The sequence below is a fragment of the Phyllobates terribilis genome, unplaced genomic scaffold, assembly GCF_046119375.1.
Source record: "Phyllobates terribilis strain yellow unplaced genomic scaffold, ASM4611937v1 Scaffold_3__8_contigs__length_932513732, whole genome shotgun sequence".
NCBI classification, from domain to species: Eukaryota; Metazoa; Chordata; class Amphibia; order Anura; family Dendrobatidae; genus Phyllobates; species Phyllobates terribilis.
This window is the reverse complement of record NW_027362763.1, coordinates 516676125-516692255: the sequence shown is the minus strand read 5'-3', so window position 1 is coordinate 516692255 and position 16131 is coordinate 516676125. Positions and strand designations below refer to the sequence as shown.

At 45.7% G+C, this 16131-nt stretch overlaps 1 protein-coding gene across 1 annotated transcript in view; it reads left to right on the top strand.

The window, feature by feature from the left end:
- ARHGAP18 (Rho GTPase activating protein 18) overlaps positions 1 to 16131 on the top strand; it is a 237307-nt gene that overhangs the window by 62921 nt on the left and 158255 nt on the right. The gene's annotated exons all lie outside the window — the stretch shown is intronic.

The following is a 16131-nucleotide window of genomic DNA, read 5'->3' as shown; positions in this document are numbered from 1 at the left end:
GGAGTCAGCATGGTTGATGCTGGGTTTGTGAGAACTCATGGGCTTACTTGCTGTACATTAACCATCGACTCAGCGCCACTTGCACAGAGAGCTCTGACTCAGATTGTACATAATTTAAGATTGAGAGTGGGGTCTTTTCATTATGAGGTAATTCCTTGTTATGTCCTGGAGGGCCTTCCCACTCTGATTGTACTGGGTCTACCCTGGTTGGTGAAATATAATCCGATAGTGTATTGGCAATCTATAGGATGAAAATTGAATTGGGAAATTACTGTCATGAGAACTCCTTAAACATTTCCCTTTCTGCGGTCTCTAAGGAGACCTTGCCTGTGTTTCTCTCTGATTTTTAGGACGTATTTTCTGAGAAGAGGTATCGGGATTTGCCTCCTCATCCTGCATATGACTCTCCTATTAACCTGACTCCCGGAGCTAAGCTACCTAAGTCAAGACTGTATAATCTTTCTGGCCCTGAGAGACAAGCCATGAAAGATTTCATTGCTGAGAATCTGGAGAAGGGACATATCAGACCCTCATCTTCTCCCATGGCAGCAGGGTTCTTCTTCGTTAAGAAGAAAGATGGGGGTCTATGTCCTTGTTTAGATTTCCGTGAATTGAATAAAATTACTGTCCGAGATTCGTACCCTCTTCCTCTGATTCCAGATTTATTCAACCAGGTTGTGGGAGCTAAGATGTTCTCCAAGTTGGATTTAAGGGGAGCCTACAATCTTGTTAGAATCTGAGAGGGGGATGAATGGAAAACAGCATTCAATACTAGTGTTGAGCCACCCCCGTAGTGTTCGAGTTCGGTTCGGTTCGTCGAACACCCGTGTGTTCGCCGAACTGTTCGCCGAACTGTTCGTCGAACTGTTCGTCGAACACCTTCGAACACCGTTAAAACCAATGGCAGGCAAACAAAAACACATAGAAACACATAGAAAACACCTTCAAAGGTGTCCAAAAGCTGACAAACTGCTCAGAAGACACAACTAACACATGGAAAAGTGACAAGTACATATAGTCATGCGAAAAGAAAAGAGGTGGAGGAGTAAAAGGAGGGGGAGACACAGATATAGGCATGTCATGCCGTTCTAAAATCCAAAAAGTGAGAAGCCGAGACGGCCAGTCCGCTCCTGCCCGTGCCACCTCTGTGTCGCCGGGTTTGTGCCAGAGCCGCGGTGAACCCTGACGGCCAGCCCCCCTCTCCCAATACTGGTGCCTGTCCGCTGATGGGTCGAGAGAGCCCCCCTGTGGTGGAGGCAGCTCTAAGCTTTTTAATTTAAATTGTCCCTCTAATTTGAATGAATACACTTTAAATCCATTTACAAGGATCTATTGGAGGGCAAGTCTCATGCCAGCAGCCGCGTAATTCCAGCTCCAGTAGCGTCCACTAAAGCTGCTGCAGTTAAAAAGCTTTTATAAGGATCGAGCTCGGCTGTCCACCGCAAGGCATCCTAGTGCCAGTCCCAGCCCCTATGCCTTGGGGTGCCTCCTGATGCTCTTCACTGAGTATCCCGTGGTCCCGAAGCATTTCCTTTGAAAAAATTAAGTGTCCAAACTACAGGTGGTGTAGCTTGCTTAACAGCCGGGATAATCCGCTGACTAGCAGACACTGCTACTAGGCACAAAGTATTTCCTGGGCTAGATGCAGTTAAAAATTTGTAAGTAGATACTCTCGTTGGATGCTGAGAAAGCATTCCATAGAGTCTCCTGGCACGCCATATATGATTCTCTTAAAAAGCTTGGGGTAGGGGTCTAGGGGACCCTTTTATAGCCAAAATCACGGCCCTGTATCACAATACGTCACCTAGGCTGAAGATAAATGGAACTGTAGCACCGAGGGCTCGGTTGCTACAGACGTATTGCACCTCACCCAGAGGTGTGATATCTCACTCTCAGATAAGGATGGAGTGTGGATCAGGACCCGACACCTGCATGCATTACACCACATTGCCGTGGGGCAGGGCGACCAATATGCCCCTGAGATGGGCACGACAGTCCCTGTCCCTGGCTGGAGTGGGGGGAGGGAACACTGAGGAAGGGGAACCCTGCAGTGCAGGAGCAGGGAGGAAGCAGTTCCTGGGTGCATTGAGAAGGGAGTATAAAAGGTGGGCACCATCTTAGTTCAGTGCAGAGAAGTCTGAGCAGAAGTGGCAGGGAGCAGGGGCTCTGCATGAGCTCTGCTCCGGAGGCGGGCCTAGTAACAGAGGCCCAGGCCTGCAAGAGGGAGAAGGAAGGAAGAGGAGCGGAGAAGGCTCCAGGAACGAGGAATGAAGGGATCCCAGGGGTGCGGACGGGCGAGTCGCCACCGCACGCCCGAATCCACCTGCGTGGAGGGGTCAGGCCAAAGGGGGAGACCGGTCCCCGAACTAGTGGAGGCAGGAAACGACCCTCAGCTAGAAACCGGAGGCTCTGACATTTTATGTGGCGCAGCCCCTTGCTCCACCCGCTAGGAAGGCACCACATAGGGTCAGGGAAACTGGCGCCAAGTTTACCAAGAGGAGGCCCGAGGCAGCCGGACAGAAGTGTTGGTAAGAAAGGCCAGACAAAGGACACACAAAGGGGGTCCTGTGAAGCGCTCCAAAGTTATCTGGGAGTTGTCTGAGCCCCTCACCTGGTGAGCACAGTACGACGTGGGCAGCCGTTACCTGCAGACGTGGTCTGGATAATAAGAACTGTGAGTAAAGGCCCTGAACTGCATCACTGACTCCGTGTCATTACTGCTGCTGCCCTGCACCATCACCCCCATCCTCCGCATACACTGCCCTGAGGCTATACTCCTCCCGTGGGGAGTTATGCTACGCTCTGCTGCACCCACAACACCAGCCTTAGCGGTCTGCCCTGTAGCGGCGGTTCACTCTGACCGCAATCCACGGGTGGCGTAGTCGGACATTTAAACATCAAAACCACATAAATAGTTCCGCCACTGGTTTGACCGCCCTGAGCCACGGAACCGGATCGCCGCCACGAAGACTACAACCACCAGCATCCACCAAAAAGGGTCCGGCTCCGGGTGTCCCAAGGCCCAGGGGGTGCGTCAGAACATTTTCATCACCTTTCACAATCACCAATGGGACAAGGCAGGGATGTCCTCTGTCCCCTCTCTTATACATCCTAGTGACGGAGCACCTGCTCTCATCAATTCGCCATAACCCCAATATTAGGTGGATTGAGGTGGGAGGCACCGAGTACAAGTGCTCTCTATTTGCTGATGATGTCCTAGTATATATCACTCAATCACATATATCCATCCCTGCTGTTATGGCTGAAATAGATCACTTTGTTACATGGTAAAATTTTAAAATCAATGCAGCGAAGTCTGAGGCCCTCGATGTCTCCCTTCCTAAATCCATATAGGATTCCATCCAGTCCAACTTTCCCTTTGCCTGGCCCTCACAGGGTATCAAATACTTAGAAATTCCTATTCATAGAGACCTCTCCCATCTATGTTATCTTAATTTTGGGCCCTTTATTGAACAATTCCATACAGACCACGGTTGGCAAGTTAGAACTGTAAGATTCACTACGTGAACCACTGGTGTTTTGTGGAAAAGCACATGTACGCGGTACCGCGTTCCAAATTATTATGCAAAAAGTGTTTAGGAGTGATAAGGGAAGAATTTGTTTGTTTGTCAGTTAAACTCATTGATGGTGATGTGTGTCAGGGCTCTTTATATCACTGTAAGCAATTGCAGACACCTGTGCTAATTAGTTTGGCAGGTGTGTCCAATGAAAGGCAAGACTACTTAAGAAGGCTCTCTCACATTATTAAGCAGCCTACATTTTCTGCCAAAATGGGAAAGAAAAAGGATGTGTCGGCTGCTGAGAATCAACAAATTGTGGAGTGTTTAGGTCAAGGCATGACTACAATCAACATTGTGCGATGATCAGGATGAAGTGTCTTGGCAATCAAGAAGTATGTAGCTGATTCACAGTACACACGTGTGCGTGCTGATAAGGGCAAATTGAGGACTCTTTCCTACAGGCAATTACGTCAGGTTGAAAGAGCAGCGGCAAAAAAGCCTTGTCATAGCAGCAGACAAGTTTTTGAAGCTGCTTGTGCCTCCAACGTCCCCCGAACAACAAGATGCAGGGTCCTTCAGAGGTTTGCAGCTGTGCATACGCCATCCTGTCGACCTCCTCTATCCACTTCACACAAGCAGAAACGGCTCCAGTGGGCCAAACATTACATGAAGACTGATTTCAAAACTGTTTTGTTCACGGATGAGTGCCGTGCAGCGCTCGATGGTCCAGATGAATGGAGTGGAGGATGGCTGGTTGATGGACACCCCACGCAAACACGGCTACAGCGCCAACAAGGAGGAGGTGGAGTAATGTTTTGGGCTGGAATCATGGGGAGAGAGATTGTCGGCCCCTTTAGGATCCCTGAAGGCGCTAAAGATGAACTCCATAATGTATGTGGATTTTCTCAAACAGCACTTCCTGCCATAGTTCAAGAAGAAGAACCGTGTATTTCACAGCAAGATCATTTTTCTGCATGATAATGCACCATCTCATGCTGCACATAAAACATCTGCATCTCTGGCTGATATGGGCATAAAAGGGGACAAACTTATGGTGTGACCCCCATGCTCCCCTGACCTCTACCCCATTCAGAACCTTTAGAGCATCATTAAAAGGAGTGTCTATGATGGCGGGAGGCAGTTCACATCTAAGCAACAGCTCTGGGAGGGTATTCTGTCCTCATGCAAAACAATTGAAGCAGAAACCATCCAAAACCTGACAAATTCAATGGACGAGAGAGTTCAGAAGCTCCTTTCGAACAAGGGGTCCTATGTGAAAATGTAACATCACCTAAAATAAAGTTTTGAGTTGAAAACTGTTTGATTTCAGTTTCTAACAACCTGCTAATGCTTATAATTTCAAAAATGACCATTTTTTTGGTCTTTATTAAAATGAAAAGGTTGATCGAAAAGTTTGGGGGATCTAAGAGTGTGGCAACCCAGTAGTCATGATTACTTCGAATTCTGACAATATGAGGGTCATGCTGCAGGTAGTGCAGCAAGAAGGCACTTATGTGTCTTGCGCATCTCGGAGCCCCAAAATTATTTTCCGGGCTAGATGCAGCTAAAAATTATTTTTAATTTTAAATCTGGTGAAGCTTATTATAGATGGCCTAATAGGATCAGTGCTGCACACTGCTACAAAGCCCAAATTATTTTCCAGTCAAGATACAGATAAACATGATTAGTAATTTGAAAGCTTAAAACGGTTGGTAGGGTGATTTTAACCAATCATCAAGCTTTTACTCTCCCCAGGATGACACAGGGGTAGAAAAGTCGTTTCGGATCCATGATTTGTTCATCTTTATGAACGTGAGTCTGTCTACATTATCAGTGGAGAGCCGCGTGCGCTTATCTGTCAGCACACCACCAGCAGCGCTGAACACACGTTCAGACAGAACGCTGGCTGCGGGGCATGACAAGATCTCCAAGGCGTAAGTGGCTAGCTCCGGCCATTTATCCAGATTGGAAGCCCAAAAAGAACAAGGGTCCAGTGACACAGTCGTGGCTTCAATGTTTACTTGGAGATACTCCTGTACCATCGTCTCTAGGCGTTGACTATGTGTCAGACTTCTTGTCTCCTGTGGCCTTGCAAAGGATGGGCTAAAAAAGTGGTGAAATGATTCCACAAAATTGATGTTACCAGCAGATACTGTGGTTCTGTTACGGTTTGAGTGCTGAACACTTGACGGTCCCACGGTTGGCAAGTTGGAACTGTGAGATTCACTACGTGCACCACTGGTATTTTGTGGAAAAGCACATGTAAGATTCTGCAACAGTCTCTGCTGATACTCCTGCATGCGTGCATCCCTTTCTATGGCAGGAATAATTTCTGCAAATTTACTTTTGTACCGGGGATCTAACAGTGTGGCAACCCAGTAGTCAGGATTATTTCTAATTCTCACAATTCGAGGGTCATGTTGCAGGTAGTGCAGCAAGAAGGCACTCATGTGTGTTGCGCATCCAGGAGCACCAAGTCCCTGTTGTGTTGGTGGCGAGGTAACAATCATGCTTCCTTCCTCTGTCCTCTCCCCCCAACCTCGCACAACAGAAATGTGATCAAGGTCTCCCTCATCTGATGAGTCTTCCATCAGTTCGTCCTCCACTTCTTCCTGGGCTCCTGCACCTTCCTCACTAGTTTGGCTGCTACCATGCGCCCTGGTAAAATCATCTCCCCCACCCTCACATGCCTGCCGCCTTGGTGCTGCCGACCGTCTGGACCTTGCAGATGTTAGCCCTTCCGCATACAACTCCTCCTCCTCTACTTCCTCCACCTCCTCTTGTGCCACCACCTGACTCCGAATTCTGTTTAACATGTGCTCCAGCATGTAAATCACCGGAATAGTCATGCTGATAATGGCATCGTCAGCACTAAACATCTTCGTCGCCATTTCAAAACTGTGCAGAAGGGTGCATAGGTCCCTGATCTGAGACCACTCCTCCAGCGTGATTTGCCCCATCTCTGAATCTCGTTGGCCCAGGCTATACGTCAGAACGTATTGCACCAGGGCTTGTCGGTGCTGCCACAGTCGCTGCAACATGTGCAGAGTTGAATTCCACCGGGTAGGCACATCGCATTTTAGCCGGTGAAGTGGCAGGCCCAACGACTTCTGTAGAGATGTAAGTCGCTGAGCTGCGGGATGCAAACGGCGGAAGTGAGCACACAGCGACCGTGCCCTCTGCAGAAGGCCATCTAGTCTGGGATAGTGGGCTAAAAATTGCTGGACAACCAGGTTCAACACGTGAGCCATACAAGGCACGTGTGTGACATTGCCCCGGCGAAGGGCCGCACCCAGGTTTGCAGCATTGTCGCACACGGCCTTCCCTGGTTTCAGGTCCAGTGGAGACAACCATTCATGAAATTGGTTCTCCAGAGCTGACCACAACTCCTCAGCTGTGTGACTCACATTTCCCAGACATTTCAATGTAAAAACCGCCTGATGACGTTGAGCCCTACTGCCAGCATAGTAAGGAGGTGTGCAGGATCCCTTCTGCGCAGTTAGAAAGCTTGTGGCATGACCAGACAGGCTTTGGGTGCAGGTGGAAGACCGAGAGGAGGTTGAGGAGGCAGAAGCAGTGGAGGAACTTTGACATAAAGAGGATTGACGCACAACTCGTGGGGACGGCAAGACTTGGACAGCAGCCCCTTGTCCTGCTGTCACCATAGTTACCCAGTGCCCAGTCAGCGACATGTAACGCCCCTGTCCATGCCTACTCGTCCAAGTGTCTGTGGTGAAATGCACCCTGTCACACACAGAGTTTCTCAAAGAAGCAGGGATGTTGTGTGCGACATGCTGGTGGAGCGCAGGCACACCTTTCTTTGAGAAGTAGTGCCGACTGGGCATCTGGTACTGGGGCACTGCGACGGACATAAGGTCTCGAAAATCCTCTGTGTCCACCAGGCGGAAAGGCAGCATTTCTGTAGCCAAGAGCTTGCAGATGGTGAAATTCAACCTCTTAGCTTTCTCATGGCTAGGAGGAAATGGTCTTTTACTTGTCCACATCTGAGGGACCGAGGGCTGGCTATTGTGCTTAGACGGGGTTGATAAGGGTGTCCCCGGCAAACTGCCGGTCTGTGAGGAAGATGCAGGCGGACATGTTAGGTTGCCTTGATCCAAAGGTGGTGCTATCGATGTCGGACAGCGCTCAAGACCAGCTGGTGTTACCACCTCCAAAGAAAATGATGACCTGCCAATCACGCTGGCTGTTGCGGGTAAAGAGGTGGCAGGTCTGCGCCCCAAAACAGGTGTGACTGCTGTCCCCCCAGTCACAGAGGATGAAGAGGCCGCGGATGCACAAGATATGGCAGACGGTGGTTGGCCCGGCCGGCTAGGCCGCATTGTAGCACACTGAGCTTCCCACTGCAACTTATGCTTCATGTCCATGTGCCGGTTCATGCATGAAGTACTCAAACTATGTATTTTTTGGCCTCTACTTAGCTTTTGCTGACAAATGTTACAGATAACACGAGTTGGGTCATCTTTATCGATCTGAAAAAATGCCCAGGCTATGCAAGGCTTAGCACCCATGCGACCTGAAGAGCCACCACGACTTGTGGTGAGAGGCAGAGTTGTGTTTGAAGATGCAGTTGTTGACGTGCTTCCAGTACTACGTCTCTGTCCAGGAAGGCGCAACCTGACCTCGTCGTCACTAGCATCTTCCTCCACCTCCTCTGCTGACCTCGTCTCTTGGCTGACTGTGGGTTGACAGTAAGTGGGATCTCCGACCTCATCATCATCACCCTGTGCGTTATCACACCCGTCGTCCTCAGAGCCAACCTGTTCCTGCCCTGACAAAAAACTAAAGTTGTCGCTCCAATCAGGTATTTGAGTCTTATCATCGTCTTCCTCATTGTCTCCACCAACAGGAGTTACAGTTTGGGAATGAGGGTCTACATTATGGTCAGAACCTTCTGCGTCTGGTCCTGGATCCGACTCATAAAGATTCTGGGCATCAGTGCAGATCATTTCCTCGTCTGGATTCACAGAAGCGCTGGAGTCGACCTCTGATTCCCAGGCTATAGTATGAGTAAACAGCTCTGCAGACTCAACCATCTGTTCTACCTCATACTCAGACGGGCAGCTGGAGATTTGGGAGCTGTGAGGAAGCAAGTGCGATTTGGGTGACACCTTTGAGGACTGGAGTATTTGTGATGTTGAAGTTGATGTGGAGGAGAGCCCACTTAAAGGAGCACTTGATATCCGTTGAAGCACCTGCTGTTTTTGTGCCTCATCTGGAATTTGTAGCGATTGGCGTGGCCGTAAGAAAGGGATCTTATCACATTGTCCGCTAAAAGAAGTAGACATTTTAGTTTGGCTGGAAGATGGTCTTTCTTCTGCACCTACCCCACGGACACAACCTTTTTTCCCCTTCCCAACACGCCTATTCCCCTTTCCACCAGCAGCAGGCCTTTTTCCACTCATTTTGGTGGTTAACTAATTCACAACTCTGGAGTTGTTTGCACAAAAAAACAATGGATGGTAACCGAGCAGAGCTGAGTGGCCAAACTGTGGTATTAGGCCAAAACTATTGGCTGGGTTAGATGCAGAAAAAAATTATTTTTAATTTGCAACCTGATGGAGGTCAGTATAGATGGACTAATAGACCAAGTCCCACACACCGCTAGAAGCCCAAATATTTTTTCAGAGCTAGATGCAGAAAATTTTTTTATTCAATTTGCAACCTGATGGAGGTCAGTATAGATGGACTAATAGACCAAGTCCCACACACCGCTAGAAGCCCAAATATTTTTTCAGAGCTAGATACAGAAAAAAATTATATTCAATTTGCAACCTGCTGGAGGTCAGTATAGAAGGACTAATAGAACAAGTCCCACACACTGCTAGAAGCCCAAATATTTTTTCAGAGCTAAATGAAGAAAAAAATTATTTTTAATTTGCAACCTGATGGAGGTCAGTATAGATGGACTAATAGACCAAGTCCCACACACTGCTAGAAGCCCAAATATTTTTTCAGAGCTAGATGCAGAAAAAAAATATTTTTAATTTGCAACCTGATGGAGGTCAGTATAGATGGACTAATAGACCAAGTCCCACACACCGCTAGAAGCCCAAATATTTTTTCAGAGCTAGATGCAGAAAAAAATTATATTCAATTTGCAACCTGCTGGAGGTCAGTATAGAATGACTAATAGAACAAGTCCCACACACTGCTAGAAGCCCAAATATTTTTTCAGAGCTAAATGAAGAAAAAAATTATTTTTAATTTGCAACCTGATGGAGGTCAGTATAGATGGACTAATAGACCAAGTCCCACACACAGCTAGAAGCCCAAATATTTTTTCAGAGCTAGATGCAGAAAAAAATTATTTTTAATTTGCAACCTGATGGAGGTCAGTATAGATGGACTAATAGACCAAGTCCCACACACCGCTAGAAGCCCAAATATTTTTTCAGAGCTAGATGCAGAAAAAAATTATATTCAATTTGCAACCTGCTGGAGGTCAGTATAGATGGACTAATAGACCAAGTCCCACACACAGCTAGAAGCCCAAATATTTTTTCAGAGCTAGATGCAGAAAAAAATTATTTTTAATTTGCAACCTGATGGAGGTCAGTATAGATGGACTAATAGACCAAGTCCCACACACCGCTAGAAGCCCAAATATTTTTTCAGAGCTAGATGCAGAAAAAAATTATATTCAATTTGCAACCTGCTGGAGGTCAGTATAGAAGGACTAATAGAACAAGTCCCACACACTGCTAGAAGCCCAAATATTTTTTCAGAGATAAATGAAGAAAAAAATTATTTTTAATTTGCAACCTGATGGAGGTCAGTATAGATGGACTAATAGACCAAGTCCCACACACTGCTAGAAGCCCAAATATTTTTTCAGAGCTAGATGCAGAAAAAAATTATTTTTAATTTGCAACCTGATGGAGGTCAGTATAGATGGACTAATAGACCAAGTCCCACACACCGCTAGAAGCCCAAATATTTTTTCAGAGCTAGATGCAGAAATTTTTTTTATTCAATTTGCAACCTGATGGAGGTCAGTATAGATGGACTAATAGAACAAGTCCCACACACTGCTAGAAGCCCAAATATTTTTTCAGAGATAAATGAAGAAAAAAATTATTTTTAATTTGCAACCTGATGGAGGTCAGTATAGATGGACTAATAGAATGATGCTATGCCCAAAAGATTTTACTTCACTAGGTGCAGTAAAAAAATTGGTATTCTATACACAGGTGGTATATCTTGCAACACAGATAGGCTACTCCACTGACTAACACACTCTGCAATAGGCCAAAAAGGATTAGCTTTGCTAGATTCAGCCAAATGCTGTGAAAAAAACTTGCACAGCACTGGCACAGACCTGCCTGGCAAAAACTGATAGGAACTGATGTAACCTAGTCCTGAAAAGGACTCCAATTACAATTAGTCTTTACTCCCACAATCTATCTATTTAAGAGCACAGACCTGCTTGATAAAAGTCGTAGGAAATGCTGTAACCTAGTCCTTAAAAGGACTGCAATCACAACTATTCCCTACTCCCAAGCTATCTGTATATTTGTGCGAAAATTGGCTTGAAATTAACAAGGTATAGCGCACACAGCAACAGCGGTGCCGTCTAACACGCAGCTGCAGCAGTGAGAAAATGGTGGCGACGGGGAAAATGGCTTGGTCTTATAGGGCAAGGACATGTGACATACACTGCCAATCACACATGCCCTTGCTTGTGTGAAAAAAAGCACTTCGCTCCGTGTGTGCGCTGCTGATAGGCTGACAGATTACACCTCCCCACTGCAAATGCGGGAAAGAGAAAAAAAAATGGAGATCTTCATTGTTCCTGCAGAGATCCATCCCCTGCCCCTCCCCCCACCCCGCTGTACACTCAAACTGCGTATTAACATTAATTTTCATCATTACTGAGAAAAAATCCAGTTATGATTTTGGTGCACGAACAGTTATCGAACATAACCTCGAACAGCCGAATTTTTCTCAAATTGTTCGTGTTCGCCGACCGGCTCGAACACCGCCCAAAACAGCTCGAATTTGAGATTGGCGAACAGTTCGAGTAGAACAACGCTCATCTCTATTCAATACCCCTGAAGGGTATTTTGAGAGTTTGGTTATGCCTTTAGGTATGACCAATGCACCTGCGGTGTTCGAACATTTCATAGACTATATTTTCCATCATTTAGTGAGCAGGTTTGTGGTGGTCTATCTGGATGATATTTTGGTTTACTCACCTGATTTTGAGACGCATCAGGGTCATGCTAAACAGGTACTATATATATTAAGAGATAACAAACTATATGCCAAACTAGAAAAATGTGTTTTTGGGAGGTGCAATTTTTGGGGTACCTGTTGTCATTGGATCCGGAGAATATCCGTACTGTACTTTATTGGGACTATCCCGAGAACCTGAAGGCATTACAGTGCTTTATGGGTTTTATTTTTTACCAGAAATTTATCCAAAATGATTCGGTAATTGTGAAACCACTTACTGACATGACAAGAAAGGGGTCAGATCTTTCTGACTGGTTGAATTCCACCCAACAGGCTTTTTCCTCCTTAAAGAGATGTTTTGCCACAGCACCTATACTCAGCCAACCCGATGTTGCTCAATCTTTCATTGTAAAAGTTGATGCATCGGAGGTGGGGGTTGGGGCTGTGTTGTCTCAGGGTCCGTCCCCTGGTAAATGGCATCCATGTGCTGTCTTTTCCAAAAAATTATCTTTGGCTGAGAGAAATTATGATGTGGGTAACAGACTGGCTTAAACTGGCTTTCGAAGAATGGCGACATTGGTTGGAGGGGCAGTCAATCCTATTACTGTTATCACAGACCATAAGAACCGGTCATATCTTCAGTCTGCTAAACATCTCAAGCCTAGGCAGTCTAAATGGTCCCTGTTTTTTACTAGGTTCAATTTTATTGTCACTTTCTGTCCAGGGGTTAAAAACATCAAGGCTGGTTCTTTATCCTGGAGTTTCCCTGGTGGTGGTGACCAAGAGAACCATACCCCTATTTTGCAGAAGGGGTAGTCATTTCGGCTTTGTACCCTGACGTGGAGGGAGAGGTGTTGGAGGCTCAGGGGGAATCCCCTGCCTCCTGCCCTTCGGGGAGGTCATTTGTACCATCTAATCTGCATCGTAATTAGGGAAAATCACAACTTTGTGCTTGCTGGTCATCCAGGTGGTAAGGCAACTGCAGACCTCCTTTCTCGCTGTTTTTGGTGGCCGGGGTTGCATCAGGATGTGGTTGAACATGTGTCTGCTTGCAGTATTTGTGCATGTTCTAAAGTATCGTATACTCGTCCGTCTGGTCCTCCTCTGCCGCTGCCTATTCCTAGCAGGCCATGAACACACTTGTCCATGGATTTTATTACTGACCTACTGATATAAGCAGGCAAGACTGTGGTCCTGGTGGTTGTAGATAGGTTCAGTAAGATGGTTTATTTTATTGCATTACCGGCACTTCCGAATGCTAAAACTCTTGCTCAGGTATTCATTAATGAGATCATGAGGCTTCACTGGTTTCCTTTTGATGTAGTGTAAGATTGGGGAACCCAATTTGTTTCTAAATACTGGAAAGCTTTCTGCACTTGAATGGGGGTGCAGTTGTCTTTTTATTCTGCCTTCCATCCTCAGTCGAATGGTCAGACTGAGCGCATTAATCAGAATTTGGAGATTTACCTCAGGTGTTCTGCCTCCAAAAACCAGGAGGATTGGGCATCTTACCGTTGGCCGAGTTTGCTATTAATAACCATCGCCAAGAGTCTACTGGCAGGTCACCTTTCTTTAGTGCATACGTTTTTCATCCACAGTTAGGTACCTTTAGTGGGGAGGGGCTTCGGAAGTTCCTGAGGAGGAACGTTTTGCTTCGTCGCTGTCTTCTGTGTAATTTGAATGTCAGAGGAGACAGATACAATCGCATGACTGACAGGAAATGTTCACCAGGTCCGGACCTAAGTGTGAATGACTTTGTGTGGTTGTCTACCAGTAATATCAAGTTAAAGGTTCCTTCCTGGAAGTTGAGATCTAGATTTATTGGTCCCTATTAGTGATGAGCGAACGTGCTCGCCACTGCTCGCTACTCGCCCGAGCATCACTGTGCTCGGTGAGCTCGGCGAGTATTTCTGGGTTGCTCGGGCGGGAACTCGGGTCCCCTCCCTGCATGTTTGGCACTCTTTAGAGAGCCACTGAACATGCAGGGATCGCCTGTCATGCACTGTAATGCCGTAGCCATGATGGTTGTGGGCATTACAGTGATTGGCTGGCCGCACAGTATCATCAGGTGTATATGTTCGTCACAGTCTACCCCAGAATCAGGCAGAGTAGGGAGAGCTACTGCTGAGTCAGGGAGAGATTTGCTTCTTCATAGTTAGTATAGGTATTCCACAACAAATATAGATAATATAGATAATATAGATAATATATCTCCAACTGAACTAACAGTCCTTTTGAGGACTAATCCAGCTGGATATATTCAGTGGTGATAGCAGCAGGCAGTGTATGTGGCAGACTGCAGTGAATATAGTGCAAGAGGGTCCATTGAACGTTCCTGCTGCTTCTGTTCTTAGAGATATTTGTAGACATAGCCCCAGGTATCAGGGGACAGGGAATTTTTCTTTTATTTTAATCCTGGTTATTTGCTTAAAAAGCAATCCACAGTGCACCATTTTTCTACTCCATTTGCTTGTTCTTACTGCAGAATAAAGCCAGATCTGTTCCATATTTCAGCGATAAAAATCCAGAAATTTAAACTGAACGTGGAAAATATTGGCCTCCTTTTCCATTCTGTTGCAGTATGTCGGTCAAGCTATTCACACTAAGTGTCTGTGAAGAATAGTATTAGTAAATTACAGGCCTGCTATTTAAAACTGTGGTTCTCTATCAGACATATCACCTATAAGAGTGTTCCAAAATCAGCCATTTCTTCCATTTTCATTTTGTTGCAGTGTGTCGGTCAAGCTATTCACACCAGGTGTCTGTGAAGAATAGTATTAGTAAATTACAGGCCTGCTACCGTATTTTCCAGAGTATAAGATGACTGGGCATATAAGACAACCCCCAACTTTTCCAGTTAAAATATAGAGTTTGGGATATACTTGCCGTATAAGACTACCCCTCTTCGAAAGCACATACTTTAAAAATTAAAAAAACATCAGATTTGATTTCAATATGGTAATTTTAATTCAGATGCTTATGACATGCAGGTACTTAGCAGGAAAACTGTCACTTATAAACATAAGGCTGTTTGTCTTCAAACATGTAAACATAAAACAGTGCAAGTGGATTAAACTTTTCCTAATTCACGCTAAAGGATAAGACAATAAACCCATGGGAACTGCCATGCTGTTTGTTTTCTAAGTTGTCAACCAAACTGGAACTGATGATGATAGGAGGAACATAACAAACAATAGAGAGAGAGCAAGGTCCGGGCAAGTCCCTAGCGAGTTAGCAACGCCCATCATAACTGCAAGCTACGGTATTTTTACAGGTTTTGCTGGTGTGACAGTTTCCCTTTAAAAGCCTTCAAAATCCTCCTGTTTGTCATCTGATATCATAAGTACATCAGTGACATCTTGTGATACATTTGTAAGTCAGTCATCGTATGGATCGAATTCCGTATCAGATGGTGTGGTCTCAGCTTTGGCTTCCTCTTCATCTTGCCACAAGTATTCGTCCTCCATACCATCTAATGAATTTGATATGCCACACTTCTTGAAAGACTTGATTACTTTCTTCATCAATATCATTCCAGGCTTTTATGACAAACTTGCACAAAACATCCAACTGTGGAGCATGCATGTTTCCTCCTATGTGAATGACTTTTCGCAGCTAACCATCCATTCATTCCACTGTTCTCGAATGCGATCTTTAAATGGCTTGTTTAGGCACACATCCAGTGGCTGTACCAACGATGTCAATCCTGCAGGAATAACTGCCGCATGTGTGTTTAGTCTTGCAAGCCTTTGCTTGATGCTGGGAGTTAAATGAGCCTTGAACATATTCCACACAAGTAGACTACATTTTTGAATAAGTCCACCTGGTCGCCTGCTCCATATATTATCAAGTCATAGCTTTACCCCTTCTTCATCCATCCAGCCTTTTTCATTCACATGTACAAAACAACCAACAGGGAACTTGACTTTCGGCATTGTTTTTCTTTTAAAAATAATCATTGGTCTCAGTTTGGCGACATCAGCTGTTCATCCTAATACCACTGTAAAATTGGACTTCTCATGCCTCGTTTTAATTAAAATTGTTTTTTCACCTTTTTGCTGGACAGTTTTATTTCCAAGCATATCAAAATTCATTGGAGTTTCATCCATATTTCCAATACTACTTAACGGATAGCCATGTTTAGTGCGCTGTTGTATTACTGTCACGCTGTCTCTGTATACTGGAGGTAGGAGGCCTAAGCTGACCCTAAGCTGGGGCCCTGACTAATCCCTCAACCTGGAGGTACTGTTAAAGGTACAGAGGTCCAGGCCGCCAGCGTAACCCCTACCTCCTGAAGATCCCTGCACCTCAGTAATCTAGTCCTGAGAAGGACCCCGATCACAACCAAAGGGAACAAGAAATAATATGCCCAAACACAGTATTTAGACGAACGAGACAGTACAAGGGAAAAACC